Source organism: Hippocampus zosterae, chromosome 13 (assembly GCF_025434085.1).
Source record: "Hippocampus zosterae strain Florida chromosome 13, ASM2543408v3, whole genome shotgun sequence".
NCBI classification, from domain to species: Eukaryota; Metazoa; Chordata; class Actinopteri; order Syngnathiformes; family Syngnathidae; genus Hippocampus; species Hippocampus zosterae.
The window spans coordinates 4,267,908-4,294,832 of record NC_067463.1 but is presented as its reverse complement, the minus strand read 5'-3'; the positions used below and the strand labels follow the sequence as shown (position 1 = coordinate 4,294,832).

General features: G+C 42.1%; 1 long non-coding RNA gene across 1 annotated transcript in view; it reads right to left on the bottom strand.

The window, feature by feature from the left end:
- LOC127612875 (uncharacterized) overlaps positions 1-26,925 on the bottom strand; it is a 70,310-nt gene that overhangs the window by 21,685 nt on the left and 21,700 nt on the right. Inside the window, exon 2 of the long non-coding RNA XR_007965988.1 lies at positions 4,436-4,529. This is a non-coding gene — a long non-coding RNA (uncharacterized LOC127612875). The remainder of the gene's footprint in view (positions 1-4,435; positions 4,530-26,925) is intronic.

Genomic DNA, 26,925 nt, shown 5'->3' with positions numbered 1-26,925 from the left:
AGTGAACACTTATTTTGACACGCATCAAATTCCACATAATTCATCGGATTCAGTTCATTCCAGTTTCAACATATTCCCAAAATGACACCCTGCTGATGACAAAAATGTTCCTGATTCCAAAAATTCAAATCGTTTCACGTCATTTCCACTTGAAATGAATACAACCAGCTCATTCAAATCAGCTCGGGAAGAATTTTCAACACGCCAAAATTTTTCAACAATGCATTTTTTTCATTCAGCATTTTAACATTCACGTGACATTTCTCCAGAAAATGCAAACATCTAGCATCCATCAAAACTGCCCAACACTCATTTTTGCTCAACTCCTCTTTGCACACCACATTTCCACCGCAGCCTGTTGGTGCACCAAACTCGTCGGGCCTGAATGAATTTGCACCCTCTGCTGGTTGCTGACTAAATTTTGTGTCAGACGGGTGGCTTGATATCCATATGACAGAGAAAATGCTTAACAATCAAACAGCCCCCCCCCCCCCGCAAAAAAATCCTTCCATCATGCCCGTTTTAGCAGCAGCTGCCTTGAGCCAGTGAATAGAGTCTGCCCTCCTATGCAGACTACACAGTATTAAATATGAATGGTGTTTGGGTGCCGCTTCATTTGCCTCCCCGTCTCCACGTGCCAATCCTTGTAAGTGGATGTTTCCGTAATGCGAAGCCTCCTCAGATGCGCGCCGGCTCCCAGAAGCACACAAGACAAACAGTGGTTGTAACCTCGACCCCCCTCAGTCACTCCCCCCCACACCCAATACCCCAAGCCAATGATTCCCGCGGAATAGAAAGTCAAGGAATAGAAGGGCCGACGAGGAGTAAAATGGGAAATTCCAACGGGCATCTTGGCCGTGTGTGTCTAACCCGGTGAACACACACGGGAGACGTGAGTTTGATAGAGTTATTACACACGGCTGCTTCCAGCATTTGTGCGCCTGAATCTATTATCCGCCGGGCAGACGGTTGGGCTAAGCTGGGATTCTGCCGGGACGTCTCATCACCTCTGTGTCACGGGTCAGGTAATTGCAGCAGCCACTGTGTGCTTTTCATTACTAAACTACAAACTTTAAAGGATTCTCTTTTTTTTCCTTCTTCTTCTTCCCTGAGATCGAACGGTGTTGACTTTAGTGGCGATTACGTTGTTATTATTTCTTCCTCTCAAAATGTAATCCTTCAGGCAACCGTTTGTGCCACAGAGGCAGATGGACAGACGTTTTTTTTTTTTTTTGTAGTATCATGCGTATTGTGTACAAAGTATTTATTGGGCACAATTTTGATTTTTCGCAAAGGAACGGGACTGCATCAGATTGTTTGGGGGGGGTTTTTTTGGTTTTGTTTTTCTATTCTCAAATGTGACAGGGCGACGCTGCCTCCCCGATCTCCCCTCACCGCACATCCCTGATTGAGTTGTCCAGGTTATCTTGGTATCATTTTTTCCCCCTCGATTACAAAAACATGCCATTTGAACATTATATTCATTCATACTACTGAAACTCCGGAAGCAAAAAAAAAAACCAATCAAATCCTGACTGACTTTTCCTAAAAAAAAATAAATTAAAAACATTGTATCTATATTTATCTGTCATGTGAGAAGAGCATGCTCATTTTCACGGTACGTACCCCCCGCCACCTCCACACCGTGCGCCCATCGGGGAGTAGAAATAAGATGCTGGTTATCAGCGAATCCACCTCCCCTGACAACTGTCCAATTATGTATATGACACCGGGCCTTACTGTTTGCACTGTGAGTAATCAATAAAGGATGTGGCTGAGTGCACATAGATTTCGGCAGAACCGAATGCATGAAAATCACTCGGTGGTGAACAAGCCAAGGGTGTCGGAAGGTGGGCGGGGGCGGGATGGGGCTGATTAGGGAGCGGAGGGCCAAGTTTGATGGGGGTCTCAAATGGAAAGGGTGACAGGTGGAAATGGGGATGAAAAAAGGTGGTTTCATGAATAAATGTAAACACAGACCCATGCAATTACCACAGACGGTAACCTTCTTGACGGTGCCTTTTTCTAATGAAAACACGCAGGGTACTGGGGCGTTTAATTGTATATTTATAAACACACATCTCACAGCCTGTTGAATGCAAGAAAAAAAAATCCCACAGCTGGAAAATGGGATTGGGTTAAAAAAAAAAAAGGCGGCGTTTGGGTTATTTATTGATCTCTCAGATCATCACACGGGTTGTTGCCTTGCGGAATAACTTAAGATGATCCACTCTTAAAACGGTGGCATATTTAAAATTTCATTTCTTCCCATTTTGGAACAGTTGATAACAATTTTCAAGGAATAGCAAGTGATCATATACAAAAAAAACCCAACTCTACAGTCAAAAAGCTGTTTTACGCTCGAGTATATTTAACTTTTATGTAGGCGTAATAACGAATTGAAAATTTCCCGGAAAAGAAAGCAAAAGAGAATCCCATTCCCTCGGCCGTGTGACGTCACAGCACCGAAACGGCACGCCGGCTGAATTTATAGCCACACTTGATGTTCTCATCTGCATGCATAATATGCCGGCGTTCCCACTGATCCACTGTAGAAGAGGCAGGTCAAAAGCACGCTACAGTTATATCTTTTCTATTACCCAGGTTAATCAATAATTCATGGGTCACAATAGCAGGCTGTGCGAGCTGGGGGAGGGAAGTAAGAGGGGGCGGTGGGCAGTAGCAGGGGGGGAGAAAGGGGGTGCTCTCCCAAAACGGGAAGAGGAAATCAAAGCATCTCTCATCTGTCGCAGAATGTCGGCCATATTCGCAAACGTGACGATAGGTTGATATTTTCCCCTCCTCGGTCGGTCGCTACGTCGTGCGGGGGTAAAGCCTTAATAGCGCGGGACAGGCGGGCGGCCATTAAGGGCTCCTTGCGTTTCTCACATAAAAACACTTACGGCCCACGAGATGTTAGCGCACCGTGCATGAAGAAAGCTTTTTGATAGCGTGCTAATCTGCGCCATTACTGTGCGGGGTGATTTACAATCACTTAAAAGGCAGGCGCGCACGCGCACACACGGACGTACTGGCTGGCAGGGCGGATAATAAAGATGCTGGCACATGTGGATCATTAGAGAGCTTAGAGTGAGTGTGTGTCTGTGTGTAGGGACTGGATGCGGTGGCATTTGGCTTAATTAGTAGGCAATTTTGACATGAAAGAGACAAAGAGAAGACAACGAGGAGACAGCATGTGCTTGTTCAAAAAAATTAAATGAAAATAAAATGCGAACAGTGAGTGCACCTGCAGTACAAAATGTAAGGATATATGTGGAAATATATCTACTCTAGATCGATCGATAGATAGATAATTAGCTAGCTAGCTAGCTTGCTAGATCATCACATCATTTGTTGCATCGTCAAAGAGCACAAGCCATTTTCAACACCCACAGTTGATTGACTATATATTTATAGTCTATACTATAGACTATACATAAGAAAAAAAAAGAAAAAAGAAATCCATCAAATTGTGGCATAGGATGTTTCAGCCTGCTAGAGAGTGAATCGAACTGTTCCACTTGAACTCAGCGCAACTTCATTTTGAAAATATATCGAGATAAGTATGAAATCTTTGAGAGACCTTTGTAGGAAATGCTTCATTGACAGTACTGTCAGGGACGATCATATGTATGAAAAATTACTAGAAGAAACTAATTGTTTTACCTCCCTCGACTGAGTCCTACTATGTCGAATCAATCCCACTCAACTGACCCGAATTAAATCACTGCACTTTAAAAAGGAAGCATCCTTGAATCGTATCGCAATTACATTTACAAATACATGGAGGTACATATCAAATCGTCTTTTCTTACAGACACAAACATACACATATAGTATTTGGGGTGTAAGAAAAAAAACTATGTTAAGTGGAAAATCAATTTCAATTTAACCAAACCAATGAAATCTTGAACATTTTGTAATGTACTGTCCACAGGTGAGATAGTTTCTGTGACATTTTGATTTGGCGGTGTGCCGTGACATTTTTGTAATGTCATAATATGAATGTAACGAATGTGAGCCTTGGCTCAATAAATGCTGATCAAAAGACCTGAGGTCAAGGGACGATGCTGTTTGATGGATAATATTCAAGGATGCTCCATAGGGTTGAGGTGTGGCGACAATTTCGCCAACACCATCACTTTTTGTCCTTTCATAGCAGATAATGCCCCAATGGTGGCAGTGTGGCGCGAACACGATGGTGCATCCACGACTTCAACAGCCCACGCGAGCAGTGATTTCGTTGCCGTGTTTGACACTCCCCGCGAGCAGGCGTCGTGCCACCCGGTGTTACACCTCGTTTCTTTCTCCCGTCGCTTCCTCAACGTGTTAAGCCGAGGGAAATTGCATCAATATTTCATGGCGGGGCCGCACCGATTCAACGGGTGAGGCGATAAACAGTCGGCCATTAATAATGCAGCGCGGTGACACTGACCTTATTTTGCGCCTTTCAACCTGCCGTCGCTGATATTTGGGGATGTGCGCCGCCCTAGAGTACACGCAAGAGGCGGAGCTCTTTTGTTCAAAGTCTGCGAAGGAGAAGAATAAGAGGGCGGGTTGAATTAAAAAAAAAAATCCACAAACTTCCTGTTTGACAGAGGTTACGTTGCATTAACTGAGCACGGAAGCATATCTTCATTTTCTCAGAAACGCCACTCGACAAGTGCTGCTGACAGGCGCTCGAGCACATGCCTCCGAGGTAAAGCGGGAGAAGCTTTGACAGGAAACTTGGAAAAAAAAAAAGAGGACAATGCGCTCTGCTTCAGGGATGCTGCTTCTGAAGCAAAAACACCTGGTCCAAGTTTAGGCAACATGTGTCAAACACAATAACTGAAGGGGAAAAAACAAAATCTCATTTTAAAACGAAAATGATCTTTGTGTTGCTTGTATCAGCACAACTACAGAATAACGAGGCAAGATCAAGGACGTCTCGAAAATACGAGCACTTGGTATGAGCATCGTGAGCGAGGTTGAATAGTCCGACAACGAGATGTCGGCCTGGCACAATTTATAAAGGTAGCTGGATCACGAGGATGATTAGCGACAGGTGAGGCTCTGGAGGAAACGCCCTCCGCTCCCATCGGATATTGAAAAAACAAACATGAGAGGATCGTGAAATTCGGTTTATGAACTGTCCGGTTTATAAGCCATTTTACAAGTTTACAGTCATGGATTGACTGAAGAAAATTTGCTAGCAAACCTACTGTTAAATAAATTAAATAAATAAAAAATAATTGATTATCTCAATGAGGTAAATGTGTCCCTCTGCTGATGGTACAGATAAACGGCATTTCCATGCATCTCAATGGAAAACATTAACTGCCTTGGCAAACGTTTTGGTTGAAGGATGATTTCGGGAAACAAATTACATTCCGAACCCCATGTTCTTTTCATGGGACACCACTGTAGGAAAGGCCATTGTGTAGTTTGTACAACAGTGGAAATTCGTTCCCTCCTCAAAAACAACTCAAGACACCGCAATTAAGAGCCAATATGTGAAAGTATGTTTTTTTCGTCGCTGGTGTCATGTGGTGTGTTTGTATAACAAGATCTCAGGTGTGAATGTGAAGCTAGTGTGTTAAATTTGGTGGGACTGCTGTCACATTCGTACATACTCGAAGTTGAAAACAATGGCACCTAACATACAGTATCAAACAGTCCCTCCATTTTAAAATCGCAGGTACAGTGCACTCCGCTTAATAGAACACCATTGGGCTGAAGCGCTTCTGTTCTACTAAGCGGGGTTTCTATTAACCGGAGACACTTTATTAGGTACACCTTCAGACACGTCGACGACCAAGTTATGCACGCAGAAAACCCCCTGCTGACGAGTTAGAAGAGATATTTCGACTGTGGACGTCCATATCTTTAATCAAACAACAAAACAACAACTTTAATCAACTTCAGTCAAACATCTCAACTCACGAGAAAAATTTCGTTACTTTTGTCTGGAAACAGGAGTCCGTAATTTTGCGGTTGACTTCCCTCTCAATGCGCTGGATAAGAGGGAAGTCCTGGAAACCGCGGGCGTACCTTCTGAGAATCCGGCAATGCATCGTATCGTCTGAGTGTGTCCTTCTTATCCGCAGGTGATAGCCCTCGTCTCTTGAATGAAGTTGAAGCCATTGTGACGTGCGTGTGTCTATGTGTGGAGTGACGCGTGCTACCTGTAACTGTATACAGCTAGAACTACCGCGTTTTCTCGCGATAGTGGTACAGTATCGCGATAGCTACACTTCGTCTCTCTCTCGTCTCTTGAATGAAGTTGAAGCCATTGTGACGTGCGTGTGTCTATGTGTGGAGTGACGCGTGCTACCTGTTACTGTATACGGCTAGAACTACCGCGTTTTCTCGCGATAGTGGTACAGTATCGCGATAGCTACACTTCGAAAACCACTAGTTTACAATGTTCATTGCTTACGGCCTGTTCTATTAAGCGGAGATCTGTTCTACTAAGCGGAGTATCTTTATAGGAAATTGCATTAGGCAAATCCGTTCCGGAGCCTTTTGCTCTATTAAGCGGATTACTCTATTAACCGGTGTTCTATTAAGCGGAGTGCACTGTATTAGGAACACATTTAAAATGAGACTCCCGTGAATCGCGCTCTTTAATCCTGTCTAATCCCCCGCCCAGGACGGGCTTTCTGCAGATGTTCACGTCCCGTCGTCTATCCATAATTGATGCAACAGGGAGGTCGCGTGTACCGGCCGCTAATAAATGCTTATTGACCAAACAAGCCAGCGTGGCAGCGAGGCGAGGATGGAGGAGGCGTTGCGAGGAGGGAGGGAGGGAGGAAGAAGCGGGGATAAGGAGGACTGCGAGGTGAGCGTCGGAGTGCGCCGAGTGCACTGGGCCAGCTGTCCGCTCTCCTTTCATCTGCGGGCTTCACGTCAGATACAATCTACCTCGCTGTCAAGCGTCGGCAAACATCTCGCATCCCCTCCTCCCCCCCTCCTCTCTTGTTCCCTCCTCTATCCCCGTAGCCTACCACCAAGCCCCCCTTCTCTCCTCACCTTCTGTACCCCAAACCATCTCCCCTCCTTCCCCCACACACCTCTCCATCCATCTCTCTGGTGGCCTTGCTCATTCTCCTTCAGCTGCCTCCCCCGACTTCAATGTCTCTCTGTTCATGCCACAAAAAAAAAAAAAAAAACGATATTTTCGATGACATCGCATTGGATTGGGTCGCCGGCGGTTGCCTGATTTACCGAGTTGATTTTGTTCGATCTGTCTATCTGTCTGCCAGTTAAGGGGTGCGCATCTCTTCTATAAAAGACGATTTGAGGCGTATCTCGATACAGGGGGTGGGATACGATTCAAGGATCGTTCATTTTAACGTGAAACAATTTGATTTGTTTCGATTCAGTGGGGCTTTATGTATCTCACGATGCTAAGCCAACAAGAAAGGTTTGGACGCAAACAACAATATAATCACGTCCTGTGATTTATTTTTTTTTACATTTTTCATTTTTTCCAGTGTGAAAGGCCCTCTTGTATAAAAATGACCATTCAAGGGCGGCACAAAATTGCTGAACAAGAACACAACCGTCCCATAAATAAATAAATAAATTGGGCCTACTCACGTTGAAGTACCAGTGTAAATGTAACTAAGACTGCCATCTTCTGGTCATCGGTGATATTACAATATAACATTACAGTCAGAGTATTATTCATACATGCAGATTTTTTTTTCATTCTTTTGTAAAATATATTTTAATATTTTGGAATGTTCCTGTTTTTTTTCTGTGATTCTCCCCGCCTCCCCCCCAAAATTGGGGTAACCTTTTTTTTCCCTCAAATTTTTTTTTATTAATTTTTTTTGAGTTTTGGGTAAAGAATGTATACTAAGCTTTTATCAGTGTTTTTGAAGACCTTTATAAGTAGGTTTGCAAATAATTTTAAAATGTCTTAAATATTTTGTCTGCCTATACCAAACCTTATAAATACAGTTTATATTTTCCTACTTTATTTTGAAACATCAACAGAATAGTTAGAAATTTTACAATTGAACAAAAAAAAATAACCAGCTCTCTACATGACAACGCCTTATCATAAGTAGAAATTCTAAAAAGTAGAAGTAATGTACTTAATTTTAGACCGAACTTTTAATTGTCAACACAAGCTATTGATGTCACACACGTATCCTCCACAAGTGGCTCATTTCTAAGAATCAGCTCGGGGAAAAAGGCAAAGAGGACAACATGCTTCTTTTTTTAGTCTTGGCAAAGAAAAAAAAGAGAGACAGGCGTTTTTAGACACAAAAAACCCTAAAACACACACGCATTCACACACACACCCGCACACACACAAATCTGGAAGTGAGCTAGTTGATGGAGTCGCCTTCGCCGCCGCTTAATTACCGCGCGCCGTCATGAATATTTCAGGCATATGCTTTCCCACTTTGTCATTGGAGTTCGGAACTAAGAGAAACAAGTTCATATGCATATTAATAAGGGGTGAGGAGGGGGAGGTGAAGGGAGGGAGGAGGGAGGGTGACAGCAGGAGGAAATGGCACTGGTTCCCCGGCAGCTGCTCTTTTTAGATTCCCCCCTCAGAGGGAAGTGCCCGAGGAGGGCCTCCACCACAAAGGGGATAAAGGAGATGAGGGCTCTTGATGGAAAAGAGGCAAACAACCACTGGGACCCACCCAACCCCACTCCAAACCCCCCATCCCAGCACCCTCCATTGCACCGTCCTCTTCCCACCCTCCCCACTTCACACTACCCCATACACCGCACTTAGCCGAGCCTCCGAGGAGTCGTGGCGGGGCCCTCGTTAGCATGCCCCCCCCCCCCGCTACCCACCCGCTAAAGCCGAGCTAATGGGCGGTGCTAGGATGACAGACTGAAGGTGATGAAGGCAAGGAGGCTGGGGGCCTCAGAGCCCTCTGCCGGTGGAAGCCGGCACACGCCTTGAAGACGAACATTACCGTGAGCCTTCCTTTATTCGCGGTTCAGCAGTCACAAATGAAAATTTTCCTGAGATATTTTTTTGGTTTGGGGTGGAGGGTTATTAGTTGATTAATCTTCAGATTAATCAAAGTCATACTTTTTTGCTTTGGCCTCAGCCAAGGTGAGTTTTTCAGGGAATTAACAGAGGAAAGCCCCCCCCCCCCCCCACACACACACACACTTTACGACAAATAAGAATCAGCTAAAAATAAAACAAATAGCTGCCCGGTGTCTAGTGGTTTGCGCATCCACCACACATCGCAGAGGTACCGGGTTCGATTTCAGCTCCGGCCTTCCTGTGTAGAGTTTGCATGTTCTCCCCGTCCGTGCCTGCGTGGGTTTTCTCCGGGTGATCCGGTTTCCTCCCACATTCCAAAAACAAGCATGGCAGACTGATTGAACACTCCAAAAATTGTCCCTAGGTGTGAGTGTGAGCGCAGATGGTTGTTTGTCTCCATGTCCCCTGCGATTGGCTGGCGACCGGTTCAGGGTGTCCCCCGCCTACTGCCCGGGAACAGCTGGGATAAGCTCCAGCACACCCCGCGACCCGTGTGAGGACAAAGCGGATTGGACAATGGATGGATAAAATCCAAATAATCGAAATGACCTTGAAAAAAAAAACATTCATGGGCTATCTCTGGTCATAACATGATTTAGGACCCCAAAAACCTTTCATGCACAAATAATGACAACCTGTAAGCTAATCAGCTGTCCGCTGTCAACGAAAGGGTTAAAATGCTAATTTGGTCAAGTTGCACAAATGATGGATTCGCTCTACGTTTGGGGTATTCGCCAAACCTTTGTAGCAACTCTTCAAAATGGCTGTCAAGACACTTCCCCCTACCTTGATCGCGAGCATAATGACAGTTGAGTGGCGGGACACCAAACGGTCTAATTGAATTCATGAGCTTTTAAAAGCCATCATTTAGCAGGCAGTGGAGCATAATGATATGCTTTATTTAACATATGTAAAAAAAGAGCACTATACGCCATTGCGCCTGTTTAATGAAGCGGCACGTGTATCTCATTGAGACTGTCCTTTTGCCAACCCCACACAAATAAAAGACTCCCTTCGCACTCCTTTAGTGCTTTGCAAAGTGTTAAAAAAAAGTGTCCTGTCCCGAGCTAATTACCACGTTTTCACCGCGCTCAATGAATTTCACCTCTGTCACATCTTTTTCTGCGACTTTTAGCGGCGGGTTCAAGCGGCGCGCTAATTAGTTTGACCTTAGCCACCGCGATTATCGCGCCTCCCGCCGGCTGGCGGAGAGAACAAAAGCGCAGACGCCGTTGTGGTCCCTTTAATTGACGCTGTCGGGACGATGCGCAACGGCGCATTTGCATAATTCGGAACACAAATAGTACAGATGAACTTGGGTGAGTCATTTTAAGCATTTTACAGTAGGTCAAAAATTGCTGGATTAAAAAAAGAGACTTTGGTCAATTTGACTCAACTAAGCCAATTTTTTAATTGAAGAAAATATTGTTGCCCACAAAATAAAATAAAACTGGACTGCTTCTATAAAACATAACTTACTGATAAAAGAAACTAAAATGAACAAAATTGCTTCGTTTTTGTGTTTGTCAATGAACTTCATTCATGAGCTGTCGGGTTTCGTTATTATTTTACGGATGTGCGAAAACAGTATTTTACTTGACTACTTTCGATACTGATTGCAACTTTTTTTTTCCGTGCACTTGACAAATTTTTATCTAAAAAAACTAAAACTAAGACAAAAATTTAAAAACACAATTAAAACCAAACATTTTTCAAAAACATAAATGAATAAATCCTTTCTAAATCCATTTTCCATCCATTTTCTAATCCGCTTTAACCTCACAAAGGTCGCGGGGGGGGGGGGGGCTGTAGCCTTTCGCAGCCATCTCCGGGCAGTAGACGGGGGACACCCTGAACCGGTCGCCAGCCAATCGCAGGGCACACACAGACGAACAACCATTCACGATCACAATCACACCTAGGGACAATTTTTGGAGTGTTCAATCAGTCTGCCATGCTTGTTTTTGGAATGTGGGAGGGAACCGGAAGACCCGGAGAAAACCCACACAGGCCCGCGGAGAACATGCAAACTCCACACAGGAAGGCCAGAGCTGGAATTGAACCCGGTACCTTTGAACTGTGAGGTAGAAGCACTAACCACTGGACTACCGGGCCACCCTAATTTAAATTCATTTAATTAAAAAAAAGATAATTTTTAATTAACTATGGAAAATGTCATTGCCTGCGCGATGAAGTTTCCACCTACACTGGCTGCGAACAGACTAAAAAGTTCTCGACTGGTCCAGTTTATGCGGCCTGGAAACATCTGTGTTAATATGTCCGAAGCAAATTTTGCATCGGCCTAATTTTAGTGGTCGACTTGTTCGACTTTTCTTCCCTTGCTGCCGGGCCTTCTGTTTTATGATCAAATTGTGATTGAAATGACCTTTGAAAGGGGTTGCCGTGGGAAACTTTGCAATTGTCGCCATCACAGATCTCCCTGCAATTCCGCAATCTTTGTGTCAACATTCTGGTTTGGTTTTCCACTCGGAGAACAAGGCAGAGAAGACCAGCTTTTGTTTTGGTGTCTGTGTGTCTTCGCCCCCCCCCCCCCCCACGATTACACACACACACACACACACACACACACGCACACACACACACACACACACACACACACACACACACACACAGGCTGGTTCCCTCTGTGGGGATCTGGTGTGATTATTACACTTTCAGTGGAGGATTTAACCACGGGCCAGTTGGGCCGTCGCCTCAGGGAGACCCCCCCACCCCCCACCCTCCAGCCCCCATTTTCAATGCCCATGTGCTACTTTCTCCCCCACTTTTATTGCCTCGCCTTTTATTCCGCCAGGCAGTCCCACTGACATCAGGGGGCTCTTAGAATAACTTGCCCGGGGCCATCGGATCCACGCAAACCTTAAATCAGTCGCGGCGCGCCCACACTGCGACGCCTTCCACATGTGAAAATGGAAACGGGGACCGCAGCATTAACGAGCTTTTCTCCGTTTTTTTATTATGATTAGTGTCGGAGAGTTTTTTCGAACAACAACAAGTTTGGGGAAAACGATATTAAGAGAAGATGAGCTGCATGCGTGACATCCATTGAAATGTAATGCCAGATTTGTTTTGCCATTGGTATCGTGTCTGGTATCGGGACCCTCCGAGAGTATGCGATACTTTAAAATAAGGGACTCACCCAACAATATTCTTTCGTGTAACAAAGCAAGCAAGTGTTTTTGCTCCAAAACAAGTTTTGGACTTGTATCTCGAAGTTGAGGCATGAGGCAATTTGCCATTCTGCACGGTGTAAAAAAAAATAAAATGGCTTCACCGCATTTTCATGAAAGAAAAATTGAAAATTGTTTTTGTTCAATTGCCCAATTTAAAATAGTATCAAAGATTGTTGTGGTGAAACTTTTGACTTCACCCAAATTATTATAAATTTTTTCACTGTGCGGAAATCTCCCGTGTGACTGTTGATCGTAGTGCGTTTACATTGTTTATAACTACTGACATATTAATTAAGACACAATGTCCACTTTTTGACAAGCAAAACTAATCAAACAATGAAACCTTTAACAAGAGGCAATGGGCAAAGTGTTCGGCTCCCCGGATGGGAAATGTGCCATGACTTCAGAAAACAAAAGAGGACGAACCTCCAAAAAATAAAAATAAAAAATAAAAATTAAAAACTAATTATTAGCTACATTCACCCTACTTATCTAACACCAGCTGTGGGAGGATTTCAAAAATATTTTTTCTTTCGTTCACATTTTTATCTTCAAGGGAAGTAAACGGTAGTAAGTGCAACGTAGCCCCCTCTACTGGTCGGCTGCCAAATATGCGGTCCACCCCCTCTCCCCCAAAAAAAGAAAAGAATCCCAATACGAGCACTAGTGGTCACGGTCTTGCTGTTTGGATTTGATTTTTCCTATTTATTACTAGAGTGGCTCAGCGTGCGGCAGGCCGAAAGCTAACTTAAAAGTTAGCTGCTCAACTAGCTGAGCAACGGAGGAGAATGAGTTTTGAGTCCTTTTCTTCCACTTTCTTTGTTGTTTCACCCCTCCGGATGAATGAGTCGTGTCACGCAGGCCTTCTTCATCTTCTTCTTCCTTTTATTTACTTCAATGAACTCATCAAACCTCGACTTTCATGCCCCTCCACTCGCAAAAAAGAAAAGGGCTCACTCCATCTGGCGCAAACGGACTTGTGCTCCAAAAAAGTAAAGTGATGCAAAAAGGTGAAATCTGCTTTGGATGATTTCCCGTCTTCTTCTTCTTCTTCTTCTGGGTCGCCTTCGTCACTCTCCATCAGGCTCGCGTGTTTGCCTTTTCACATGTGATGTGAGCGCCGCATTCTCTTTCAGACGTTGGCTTTTTGTGGCGCCCCTGCTGTTGCCCGCCTGCGCTAAAATGCTATTTTACACTCCCCGCCACCGGCACCCTTCCAGTTGGATTAAAATTGCAGCCAGGGCCCCCCCTTTAAGTCGTTTTCATGCGATGTATGTTTTAGAGGGTGCGTCAATTGTTAAAGACGCCATCGGCTTCTTAAGCGCTTTCCATAAAAGTCGAGCCCGGGTGCTATTTTGCTTGCATAAAGCGCATAGAACATCTTAAAATGTGCCCCTCCAACAGAGATACGATACAGGAGGTGATGACAAGGACGCCCCCTATGGGCCAATATGAGCCACGTTTTCTTCGCGGCATCATTTCAACAGTTGAGTCGATGTTGTGCAGTGGATTTATTTATTTTTTTTCCTTTTCACTTCGTTCCCTGGTGAAATGGTTCCCACGCAATTTTTGTTATTAGTTCACGTTCCAATTGAAATGTCAAAAACAAATGGAAAAACAACCAAAAATTTCTTTAAATATTTGGCAGCATCACAAATCATTCTGACTCGATTTGGTCAAATTTTTCCTATCTTTCAACTTGGGTTGAGTAGAATTAATACATCAAAAATTGTTGCGCCGGGAAATTAGATCACCAAGTTGCTGAAATATATATATATTTGAGAGGAAAAAAAACATGATTTAAAATAGGTGGTTTCGTTTCTTCTCACCGGGTCGTAAGAGTGGGACTTTTTTCATCAAATGACAATCACAAAATAACGACTATTTACATATTTTCAAGCTTTCTTTTAAGTGAATTTCATCGTTTTCCTCCTATTTTTTTAAAATCCTAAATTAAAGGATTTTCCAGTGAACACAAATTTATAACTCATAATTTTTAGCACTCGTAAATTCTAAACTGAAATTCTCATAATTCAACTATACTATCATATAATTTCAACATTTCTTGAAACAACTATAAAATTACAACTTCATACTCATAAATGACTATTTATTGACTCATCATTTTATAACTTTATACTTTTAACTTGTGATTCCGTTACCGTTACTAATCACCAAATATACTTCCAACAGTCCAATGTCACTCCCACTTGAAATTTACCGTTAAACTTAACTTAAAACCAAAAGAATTACACATTGTGTTTCAAAAACAACCAAACTACGTTGCCTTAGGAACTGCCCCCACTAGCTTAATGCTAACATATAATGGAAAGGCTCACCGATGTGCTCACATGAGCATCGATGGTTGAGGTTGTACATCCCTTTAAGCAACAGACATAGCAACACTCACAGGTATATATTCTTTATCCTTGGTGTTGACGACCATGACAGCACATTGCTGAGTAGAAGAAGTCTGTTCTTCTCCGTTTGCGTCTGCATGACTATTATAAAGTGCTGCCTCCTGCTGGCTAAGGTGGGCTTACCACAGGGAGTAGCACACCGAATTGGAATGCAGAATTAAATCACGACGCGCAATCTGCTATACGCTTTACATTCTATTAAATGAGTTCTTGTACTTGATGTTTTTAAAAGTACAATCTTATAAATGGCTATTTTTCCTTAGCAAAGAACAAAAAAAAAATCTGGGTGCTTCGAATCTGCATGGTTTGTTTTCGATCAGCAGGATTTCACTCTGTATTGTTGAACATGGGTCAATCAAAAGTGAGCGAGATGATATTTGTCGAGGCTAGAATTTCTGATGCGGGATCTCATTAGCTTGCACAGGTGTACCTAATGTTGCAGCCCGTGCTGGTGGAAAATTAATTAGGTTGATACATGGCTGCGGGTGCTCTTGGGGTAACGCGGCATGTCATGATCCCCCAGCAAAGGGGGCGAAAAACACGTTTGCATCACGGCTAGCCGCTAATTATTTTTTAACTACGTCAACTCTGCCCGCGTGTTATAAAAACGCAATTTACGGATGCCGTTCAACCTTCCCGTCCCATTTTTGAATCTTCATCAGCCCACGGCCATTCAAGACGAGCCGATGCTTTGACTCTGTCCATGAAGCCTCCGGATGCAACTTTCACCTCCAAAAGGAAAGGTAGCCATAAACGTATTCAAAAATCCGTCTTTGAATCATACATAAAGGTTGTAAGTTGGGGGGCACTTTTAATTGTTTTAAGCTCGAGCTAACTAACCTCCCTACGGTTCACGAGGTTGATCTGCAGAGATGAAGGTCAAAAAGTGATGCTGGTAATCTGACGCACGTCAGCTAATTATCGTGAATAGATTAAATGGAGGTGATTTGATGAGAGCAGATTACATATTCCGTATGCTATGAGGTGGGGCTAATTCTGTATGGTTGGAAGACCTGTTGCCATTATGTTGGCCACTGCTGCAACAAGAATAACTACAGTATGTTCTCGAGCAGGGACCGTGTTTGTTTGTGTGTGTGTGCGCATGTGTGTGTGTGTGTGTGTGTGTGTGTGTGTGTGTGTGTGTGTGTGTGCGCATTCAGGTGCATTGGGAAATCCTGAGAAAGCACACACACACACACACACACACACACACACACACACGCACACGCAGACACACGCGCGCGCGCACATACACACAAAAAACAATCACAATCAGAGGAGTGATAGTTGTCATGATGCATCAGTCATTACAAAGTAAAGCTCCTCAAAATCTGTTGTATTTTACACCTTGAAGCCAAAGAATCAGTCACTACAGTGGATGCCATGGTGCCAAAACCAAAATGACCAACATCCACTCAGGTAACCAATGCACAATGGTGACACTGAGAAAGAAACACAATTTTGAAGAGCTTCCCACAGTAGCGACTGATGCACAACTTCGACATCAAGAGTCGCCCCCCCCCCAAACGACAAAATCACCAAATACGGTATTTTTTTTCCCAGTGCAAAGGTCTCGCTTGCAACATTAGCATTCAAAGATGGCACAAAACTGCGGAACAAGAAAACTTTCATTCCAAGAACTCATTTTGCACAAAAATCAACTCATCCCAAAAAAAGGTAACATTTTTGAGGTGCTACACTTATTGCATATCATTCCATTTCGCAAAAAATATTAGGTCTGCTGATAACGTCGTGAAGGGCAACATAAGACACAATGTAAGCGCAACTGAGGCATTTCCGCCATCTATGGGTATTTGGCAATATTACAACTTAAAGCCACAGTTGACCCCTGCAATGTCAAAGTTCGGCACCTGCTGGATTTTCACAATCATAGATTATTCTTGCAGTTTTTTTTACATATTACTTGTTTATATACATATATATATATATATATATATATATATATATATATATATATATATATATATATATATATATATATATATATATATATATTAAGGGTGTGGAAAATAATCGATATGAATCGATACATCGATGCGCACGTACGCGATGCGAGTGCATCGGCTCATTCACTGGGTACGACGCGATTGACGGGTGAAATCGAGATTCATCATGATGCATTGGTGGGTATTGGTAAAATCTGATTCAAGCGCCGTTTTATTCATGTTAAACGTCACCTATCTGCCCTTTCCTAGGCGCAATGAATGCACCATCATTGTTGTGTTGAATACGGACGGAAGCCGTGTGTCACAGACAGTGCAGTACACAACTAGCGAAATATTATGGAGTTCGCGCAAGCAGCAGCGAAGAAACTATTGTATTTAATGCTTCCGCAACATTCAGATCGTATGTTTGGAAATACTACGGCTTAGAAAAGAAAGACGGAAAGATTGATAAAAGCTCCGTAATTTGCAAAGAATGTCGCACTACGAAGCCATACAACGGCAGCACCACAAATATGCAGACCACCTAAAACGATGGCACCACATCACCGACAAGTTTCCCGCCCCCTCCCCCGCCTCCCCGTCCAGTTCCTCATTGGACACCGGAGAAACTCTTGGCAAACCAGGTCAGGATCAGAAAAAAATCGCCTCTTATTTTGGGGGTCCCCTTGCAGCTCACTGTGACCGCGCAAGGAAAAACTATATATGGATGACTCTTTTGGACATTTCATTTTGACACTTAGTGAGAGTGGTCTGTGTACGCTACAATACACACAGCAGCTTTGAGGCTGTGACTGCCACATTGTTTCAATTGTATTTTTTTTTCTGTCCTATGGAGATGGATATTTCATATAAGACACTCAGTGAGTAGTCTGTTTGTGTTTACACTACAGCAATAGCTGTGAGTCTCAGGTGCCAAATTGTTTACATTTTCTTTGCACAAATCCCAATTGTGAAAGGGCTCAAATAAGTTGTTTTACACGTTCTACTGTTTATAAGGAATAAAGTGGTCTACTTTTTGCACTACCATACTGAATTCCATCTTTTTTTAAACTTTTTTTCTTTGCGTATTTGCATCATATTTAATTGCACAATATCACAACAAATTGCACTGTATCGGATCGGATCGCATTGATTTGAACTAAATGTGTATCGCGTCGTATCACATCGTGAAGACGGTGAAACGTATCGCATCGTGTCGCCAGAAAATTCCATGTATCGTTTAAGTATCGCATCGCTGGTAGTGCATCGAGATGTGTATCGAATCGTCCTCAGTGCTGAGATTCACATCCCTAATATATATATATATATATATATATATATATATATATATATATATATACATATATATATATATGTGTGTTTTAAAAACATATTTTCATGTTTTCCCCCCCCACAATTCGGAGTTATTTATTTATTCATTTATTTATTTATTTTAATCAAAAGGGCCGCTCAAAGTGTAATCGCCGGTTGCCCATCCGTGTACCGGACGAAGAGTTGAAGGTCACCTGCACCTATTTGAACTATTTCAACAAAGTTGGCCATCTTGCCTTGTCTCTACGCGAAGACAATCGGCGTAATTTGCCCTACATCCATCCCATAATAGTCGCGACTGTCTCTATTGTCTTGTCAGTCAAGCTTGAAGAACACACACTTGAGCGGTTTTGATCACACACATACACATACACGTACAAACACGCAAGCACACGGGGGCAAGGCTTTTCCTTTTCATATTCAAATGAGGACATTAACATTAGCCATCAGGCACGGCGCGGTCCCTCTCCGTTAACGTCTCATTTGAATATCTCATATCTCAGAGACGCGACACCACTTGTGACGAGCGAGTCATCTGGGCTTTTACTTTTTTGGGGGCGGCGGGGGTCCCCGATGCGAGACGACACACACACACACGTGCCACCTCCAGCATCAGTTCCCTCCGTCTGGTAATTTGTCGCGGCACGAGGATGAAGGGGGGTAACGAGCTGTCAAGGTTGTAATGGTGAGCGTAAACATGGCTAATTAATTAGCGGGCTGGTGAGGAAGGGTCAGGTCACACACCCCCACCTCCCACACACACACACACACACACACAGACACACCTCCCCTGCTGCATCATTAGCTCATATGTCACATATATAAATAAATACATCTGTATATTGTATCAAGGGGGGAGACCACCTGTAACAATCTCAAAGAAGGTGCGCTTTACGAATACAAAAAGCGGAGCCATCCCACATTAGAGATGAAGAGGAAGTGATGCACGTTGGGTGGCAAAAGAGTCCACATTAAAGCACAACACAAGCCCAAACCAGGGGGAAGCCATTTGATGGGATATGATGTTTAGAAATAACAACTTAAAATGTTTTTTTTATTGTAAAAAAAAAGAGAGAGAAAGAAAAGTCAAAGTAATTGTTCAATGTGGATGTAAAAATGTAAAACAATCGTTTTTCTTTTAACAAATATTTTATTTCACGACAAATGATTTAAAAATTTGAGAAAGTATCTTTTATATTTATACATATTTCAATGTTTGAAAACCCTAATAATCCTGTTACTTGTTAAATTACATAGATGCATTTATAATGAAACTAAATACATTTTTGCACCAAAATTAAAACCATGACAGCACAAAATATGAAAAAGGAGGAAAAAAAGAGTGAACCTACTTGTGATTTAAAATTTACAAAGTGATTTTTCTTCACAGAAATATTTATTTTAAGAAATTACAAACATGTTTCATTCAATAATGCAAATAATATAAATGCTGCACAGGCCATCCTTTGCCCACCGTCAGTCCAGTACATTTGTTCAGCAGTGTGTACAGTATATTTGGAGATGATGACTGAATGCCGAAAGATCCCACCATGCACTAATTACCAGTGGACTCCATCTCATTAACACGAGTCTGGATAAAGACGTGCGGAATGCCAATTCATCCGCCTCAGGCTCTGGACTACTACCACTTTTTTTTTCCTTTTAAGTAATGAATGCTGACTTTTTTGGGGGGTGAAATTCCCCATGATATCCGAGAAAAGAAATTAGGATCTGTCTGAATTGGAGTTAAGAAGTACTGATCAAATCCTTGATGTATTTATTTGTCTTAGGTGATGGAAACTACATGATTTCACCAAACAAAGCAAAAGCAGCTACCGTATAACAACCACAAAATACATCACGACATATAAGAAAAGACAATTCTATCTTTTTAAAAAGGTACATTTTGGAAGATATTTTTAAATGTCTTGTTTTTCCTTTTTTACTTGGCTACAGACAACGCCAGCAAGTTCTGAACCTGTGCCGGGTTTTAACTTTTTCTTCTAATGACAGGAAAATAAATATTCAAAAAATCTGAAAAAAGCAGAAGAAATCAGGAAATGCATGTTTTAAAAGAAAATCCATAAAGTAGTCAAAAATGTGAACCTTAAATTACTCATAAAAATATATACAGTATTTCTTCTCCTTCAAGTGAATGCACTACATTTTCGTACCACTACCTTTATAACTAGCATTAATCAGACAGATTTTTTTTCTTTACTCTCAACAATTTTCATTTTTCCAAAGGAAATCAAAATAAACAGAGAAATCCATTTGGTATGAATTCGTTATAATTCCGCTTGACTTTGACTTTCACTTCTGTTGAGCTTTCCGGTCACGCGAGAATAAGCCGGTCTACACGCTAGTCATTCAGTGTCACTGACTGGCCTGTAAAGTGACTCAATGTGGGATGGGGTCTGGCGGGTTGGAGAATAAGGACCCGTGGTGGTGGTGGGGGGTGCGGGGGTATTCTGCTACCATATGGCTGATCCAGGCCTTGCAGCCTCCCCAGGGGGTGAATCGCGCCTGGATCAGGGAAACATAACGGTGCAGTTATGCACGCTGATCCACGTTACGTTACCCCAGCTCAACCTCACACAGCGTAACACCACAGATGTGTCTTGCACCATGAACACAGAGTGGATGTAGTGGATTTGACAACAATCAACAAGATGATCATCTACAATCAAAAAGAGCACAAACTGTTTTTGCGGCGATTACTGTCATGCTTCAATTCCTGTTCTTGCTGATTACTGTCAAGTGGCACCATGTCCCATCTGCCATTGATTGTAAGATGATTATCCTCCTAGACGCAAGAGCAGGAATTTGAGCTTTATTTATTGATTTATTTGATCGCTGATGGCGTTGTCATGCACTCCCCTGACTTGTGTGCGGGCAGTGTGGGATCGGTTCCAACTCAGTGATGGTGTGAATGTGGATGTGGACGTGAATGGTCATTTGTCTCTAGATGTGCCCTGTGACTGACTGGTGACCAGTTCAGGTGGAGTCTGCCTCCTGCCCAAAGTCTGCTATGATAGGCTGCTCCCTGCAACCCTTTTCAGGATAAGTGGTGTTGAAAACACCCACTTAATTCCTTTCTCCACCGATTCTGTCTGTACTTAAGAGTCAAAGCTGCATTTTATTTCCTTCTCAGTCCTAGGCAGGCATAGGAACGAGAATCTCATCTTGGTGGGCAGGTTTTAGTCCAATCCATTGACTTTCATCCTACCTCATGTCACACTCTCTGGTTCAAATACCAAAGGAATCCCTGTTTCTGCTGACGTTCTGCCAAGGGGCACATCGCCATCTGCCCCAAGTTTGTCATTCAAACAGCCAAGTGGGAGTGACTGGTGCGTTTAAAAAATTTTTTTGGTCAATTCTGTTTTGGAATAAGAGGCACAAGAACAGGAACAAGAATCTGAGTTTTGGGTTGATCAAAGCAGACGTATGCTTTTTGTCATTGTACATGTCATGAAACAAACGTTGCAGGAACAGCAACAAGAGTCTTCATCCCCCTTTTAGCTTCTCAGTCCTTATTAATACGACTGTGTGACTTCCATCACGCGTGCCTCACTCCAGAGTCCAAACATCAACTGAAATACTGTTCCTGCTGATTCTCTGCCCAGGGTCATGTCATTTCCTGCCCCGAGTTGTCATTTATACCTCCGGCACTTTTCCGAACATGTGTAACATGTTCTCCGTGTGGTCCATGAGTTCTGAATTCTGCCAACATAATAATAATCATTTCGTTGCACTTTTGCACTTGAGTCTGGAGTCGACACTCATTCAATAGGCAAAGCGAAATGTTGTGATGTGAAGTGCACCAGAACAGCAACAAGGGATAAATGCGCAATTTATTTGTGTTGCAGTGAGTTAATACCGATACATTGCGTCAAATGGAATGCTTTCTTCTCCCATTCCTTTTAAAGTAATCTGAATATAATAGAAACAAAAATATATAATAATAATAATAATGATAATAGAAAATCTAATATACTATGTAGTAATGTTGGGGAAAATGCATATAGAGTGCAACGGTTTCCTAAAGCATGCCGTTTGTTTAACTGAAACCAAAAATGATCACACACACATATTCTAATTAAAAACAATGACTGCTTTGCGACATACATTTTCTTCACAGTAAAATGTTCAAAAACCTTTTCCAATCAGTTACTATTTGAAAGATGTATTTGTTGTAAGACAAACTTTATTTTGATACATCAAAAATAAATCATGGAAGGTTCAGCGGGAAACCCCCCCCCCCGACATTTTTCTAAGTATGCAGCAGCACCTGTCGGTCAAGTCGGAGTACTACAGCCACTTGTAAGCAGGCTGCCGGATGAAAATGTCCCATCGCTTTTAATTCGTTCATTAACACTCGAATAACAAACATGAGACTTGTCATACATAATAGATAGCAATTAGGGTGCTAGGCGCTCTTCATCATCATCTTTTTTTAAAGAATAAAATAAATAAAAAGAAGTCGGGGGATGTTTTTTGGGACTCCAAAGCAGTCACACGCACGCACGCGTACACATACGCAGACACAGCGAGCAGTCAAGTCAGCCTGTTAGGAATAAAAACACTGCTTCCTTAGGACATACTAATGAATCATGTATTAAAGATAATCATTATTGGTTTATAAGGCACCGCTTTTTTTTCCTTTTTGCCTCGCGAGTCCCTGAATGTGCAACAACGGGTAATGATGTAATAAAGCAAAACACATTGGGAACCTGATCGGGAGCCTCTGATGATGACGACATATGTACATCTATATATAATGTGAAAAAAAGACCGTTAAATTGATTATCGGTTTTAATTAAATTATTTATGTATTTGACAATTAAAGTTCAAAGGTTCTATTTTCGTGGCCGACTCAAGTCCAGCCCAACAAGTGGCGTGAATCTGCAGGGAGAGAAATAATCTTGCTTTATTTGGGCATCGCTCGCTGTCACTAGTTATGACCAGTATTTGAATTTGTTTTTCCTTAAAAAAAAAAAAGAAAAAGTTTCTTTCAGTTAGACTGAGTACATTGTTGTTTATTTTATTTAGTGCTTAGCTTTTTTCGTGTCTTAAAGTTTCTTAGTACACGTCTGACAAGCAAGCATGTTAAAAATCAAACTTGGATTCAGACCATTTTTATTTTGTTATTAGTTACTATAAGCAATTTGTTGTCCCTACACTTTACCCTCAAGCGTGGTAACAACACTGCATGCGTGACAGTTAAAAATGTTAAAATGCTTATTTCAAATCGTGAATGCAAAGTTTAGAAAAGTGAATTGTCGTGTATTACAGTGAATCCCTGCTTAAGACATATGTGACAAATGCATCAATTTTCTGTCCTCTTGCGGCGTTTTGTCGCTATGGAACTCTGTTGGAGTGAGTTGAGCTTCACTAAGACAAAAGTAGTCCTGTGATGCCATCTGTATGCAGTGATGAACATCTTTGGGTCAATTACTCACCAACTTTTCATATCCACCCCAGGGCTCTTTCCCCATCCCCCATTTATTTCTACAATTTCTGATCTGATCTATTTTGTTTTTCCTGAAGAAATTGCAGGTACACCTAAGAGTTGTTGTATCAAAATGTTCAGTGTTGTAAAATAGTCCATTCCCAACTAAATCTAGCGTTTCAAGTTTTTTTAACAATTATTGGCTCGATCATTCTGGAGCATATTTTTGTGTCGTGACCCAGCAAGAGAAAAAGCAGATATGCCAGAAGACAAACACAAGTACATGCAACCAGCCCTGGCACAGAGAGATGTGATTAGCCTCATTAAGATGCCCTACAAATATATTGTGTATGATATAAGGGAAATTAAAGTTCAACAGGTGAAACTTGCTCGCCACATGCGGGTCAGCGTTCACCTTTCATCGAGCAGCCACCTTTGAACGAGTGCTTGCGCATGTGTACGATAAATGGAATAATTCATGACGGCGTCATTAAAAAATGAAAACTTTCTTTTCCGTGCACTTGCGACAGCATTTTGAAATTATACATAATGGACCGTCGAACGTTCTGAAGTTCCCCCGAACATCCTGGAGCTACTACTGCGCCGACGACGAATACCGCCCCCCACCTCCTCGCATTTCACCCGGCAGGAGAGAAGGGGAGGTAACGACCTGGGCTTTAATTATGTGCAGCGCTGAGGGATCATTAGCATAGATGGAGGTGCTGAGTCGCTCCAGTCAAGGCGCTATTCCACCTCTCATGTCACTGACGGCCTTGTTACTCAAGCGCAGGTTAATAAGCGCCTGATGTGAATCCACGCATGAGTGCAAGACCCTGAAGTTTTTGACACACTTGTGGTTTTACTCGCACGACCTAAAGCAACTCATTTTATTCACACCGTCCACTTTATTTGGAACATCCTGAACTTTGGGAATGACATTAGCAATGCCAAATCTACAGGCCGGCTCCTCCATAGGCCGCATTTTCGGTCGCATGATGTCACTTCCGGTGAAACTCGACCGCACGCGGTGTCCGAATTCACATTAAGCATGTCCAAATTCATCACGGTTTGAGCAGTTCACAGAGAAAGAGCATTTTCAAAGTCTGTGACGACATCTCTAAGTTGGCAGGCGCGTTCATTCTGGAAGGGGAATGTACATCTCAGAGATGTGAAAGCGAATTGGCTCAGTAGCGCCCCCTCAGCTGCAGAGGACCACTTTGTTTATCCATATGAATTTTTGCTGCCGTGTATAGCATGACTCGATGTACAAAAAAAGTCTCACGTTTCCATGATGTACAATGCACAGGAAGTCGGCCATTTTAATTTGAAAAAAATTTTTAGGGTTATTTTTAAGGGCTCTTCGCAACCTCATTCAAACACGCTACAATTTATTTGCTCCCTTTCTGAGCTTTTTGTTTAGGCACTTAAATGCCACCGTATTTTTCCTGAAGCTGGGTAAATTGTGTGAAAAAAATACAACTCCAATACTTGCATTTGAGATTTTACACTGTAACGTCTGCAAATATAAAGCAGGAATCGTAACGCGATTTCATTTAAATTTTGAAGTTTTAACACAAGGCAAGGTTCAGTGTGCTTTTGTTGTCATCATGAACATTTTGCTATTAGATTGTTCATTACTGACACATGCGCACACACAGACACACACACACACACACAAAACAATTAAATTTAAAAAAAGAAGAAGATTTTTCTGTAAAGTATGGCAACCCCTCATCAGATGCTTTGTTTCTGTGCCGCCACTATTACGAACAAATCCCTTGCGGGGGGCTGGTAGAGCAAACTGCAAGTCTTGCACATTATGAATTTTCTCTTGAAATGAAACTGGCCATTTTTTTCCTTGCCCCGCCTTCCTTTCTGTAGCCTCACAAAGCCAAACGTCCCCGCGGCCATTATTAGACACAAACGGCAACGCAATTAAGACCTGCGAGTCCCAAAACAACTGAGTGTGCACAAAAAAATAAAATAAAAAATAGTGTTTTTATTTGCCTGAAATCACATATGCTTGTGTCTGCCTTACAGGTAAGTTTGAATTTCATTTGGCAACCGAGGATTCATTAACATATGCACAACCAGTCTTATTCAAATAAAAAAAAAAGGAATCTCAATTACAAAGGAAATTGGGATGGAGTTTTCTCCCCCCTGAGCATTGATTTTTTTATTTTTTTGGGCAGCACTGGAGTGCTTAATCATCACACACACATAGACCCCAAAAACACAGACGTCAAAACTTGTCACACCTTCCGAATATCTCCCACGTTCAAGATATTTGGTCCACTTCATTGTACAGACTTTGTTTCCAAAATAACACACATGTGGTCCCCGCGCCAAAAGAGACATGATTGGCTAAATGAATTTGGTCCCTATAAAGAAGGAAAACAAGAACAAACATCAAAAACATGCTCAATGGGCCAATGCTTAAAAAGGAAAAAATAAAACTCTCAACTGACTTCTGGACAGCTCCGACATGCAAGAGAAGACATAAGAGGACAGAGATGTGTAAACTACATTTGTCCATACAAACCTATAATACAAGCACACATATACACTGAGGGATGAGCCTTCCAAAGGTATGTCGTTTGAAAGCATTCAAACGACATACCTTTGGAATGCTTTCACTCTTCATGAAATGTGACGGGTCTATAAACTGCTTTATTCATTCCACTCTAAGCTCATGTTTCATTCATTGATTTTCTGGTCAAAAGAATAGAGTCATGGAAAAAGGCAAATTTCGCCAAAGTCACAGCAAAGAGCCGTATTTTAATTCACAATATTATTTCACCATTTTTCAGTATTCAGCAAAACTGTCAAAATTAATATCATGATTTCATAACGCCACCGTATAGAAATATTTTCCTTCCCCCTAACCATGAAGAAAAGACAACATGACTCCGTCATGCACAATTTGTTATTCATCCCGGTCTTCTGTATTACAAATGGTCTCCAGATTAGGACAATTCGGGGGTTCCTCCGAACTATGTTCCTTTTTATTGTTTTGTTTTGTTTTTTTCCTCGTACAATACGAGTCAGCTGAGAGGCACTGGCCCCACAGAGGACCCCTTCGACGAGGCCTGAATGTCATGGGAGGAGAAAAAAAAACTGTCGCCGTGTTCCACTCGAGACAAACACAATTTCATATTAATGAATAATTGAGAAAGTTTCTCAACTAGGTTGCCGTGAACGCACACCAGTCTCATTGCTGATTGTGAGGGTGTTTGGGCGTATGCGTGTGTGTGTGCGTGTGCGTGTGCGTGTCTTCCTACAAAGGTCGCGACATCAAAACTCATGAAATGTTATTCAAGAATGTAGGCGGTATGTTGCAGGAGAAAAAAATATTTTTTTCTTTAACTTTTTCATTAAAAAAAAAAAAAAACTAAAGTAAAATTACTCCCTGTATGAAATGAAACGAAAATTCCGCCCAAAAAAACATTTGTATTTTTTAATACAAATTCATATCCATTTCACAAATTGAATTCCATTTTATTTTAAACGCAACAGCTTTGTCTTGAATTAATTTTTATATCACATTTTGTACCAAATCTCCTATTTTTAA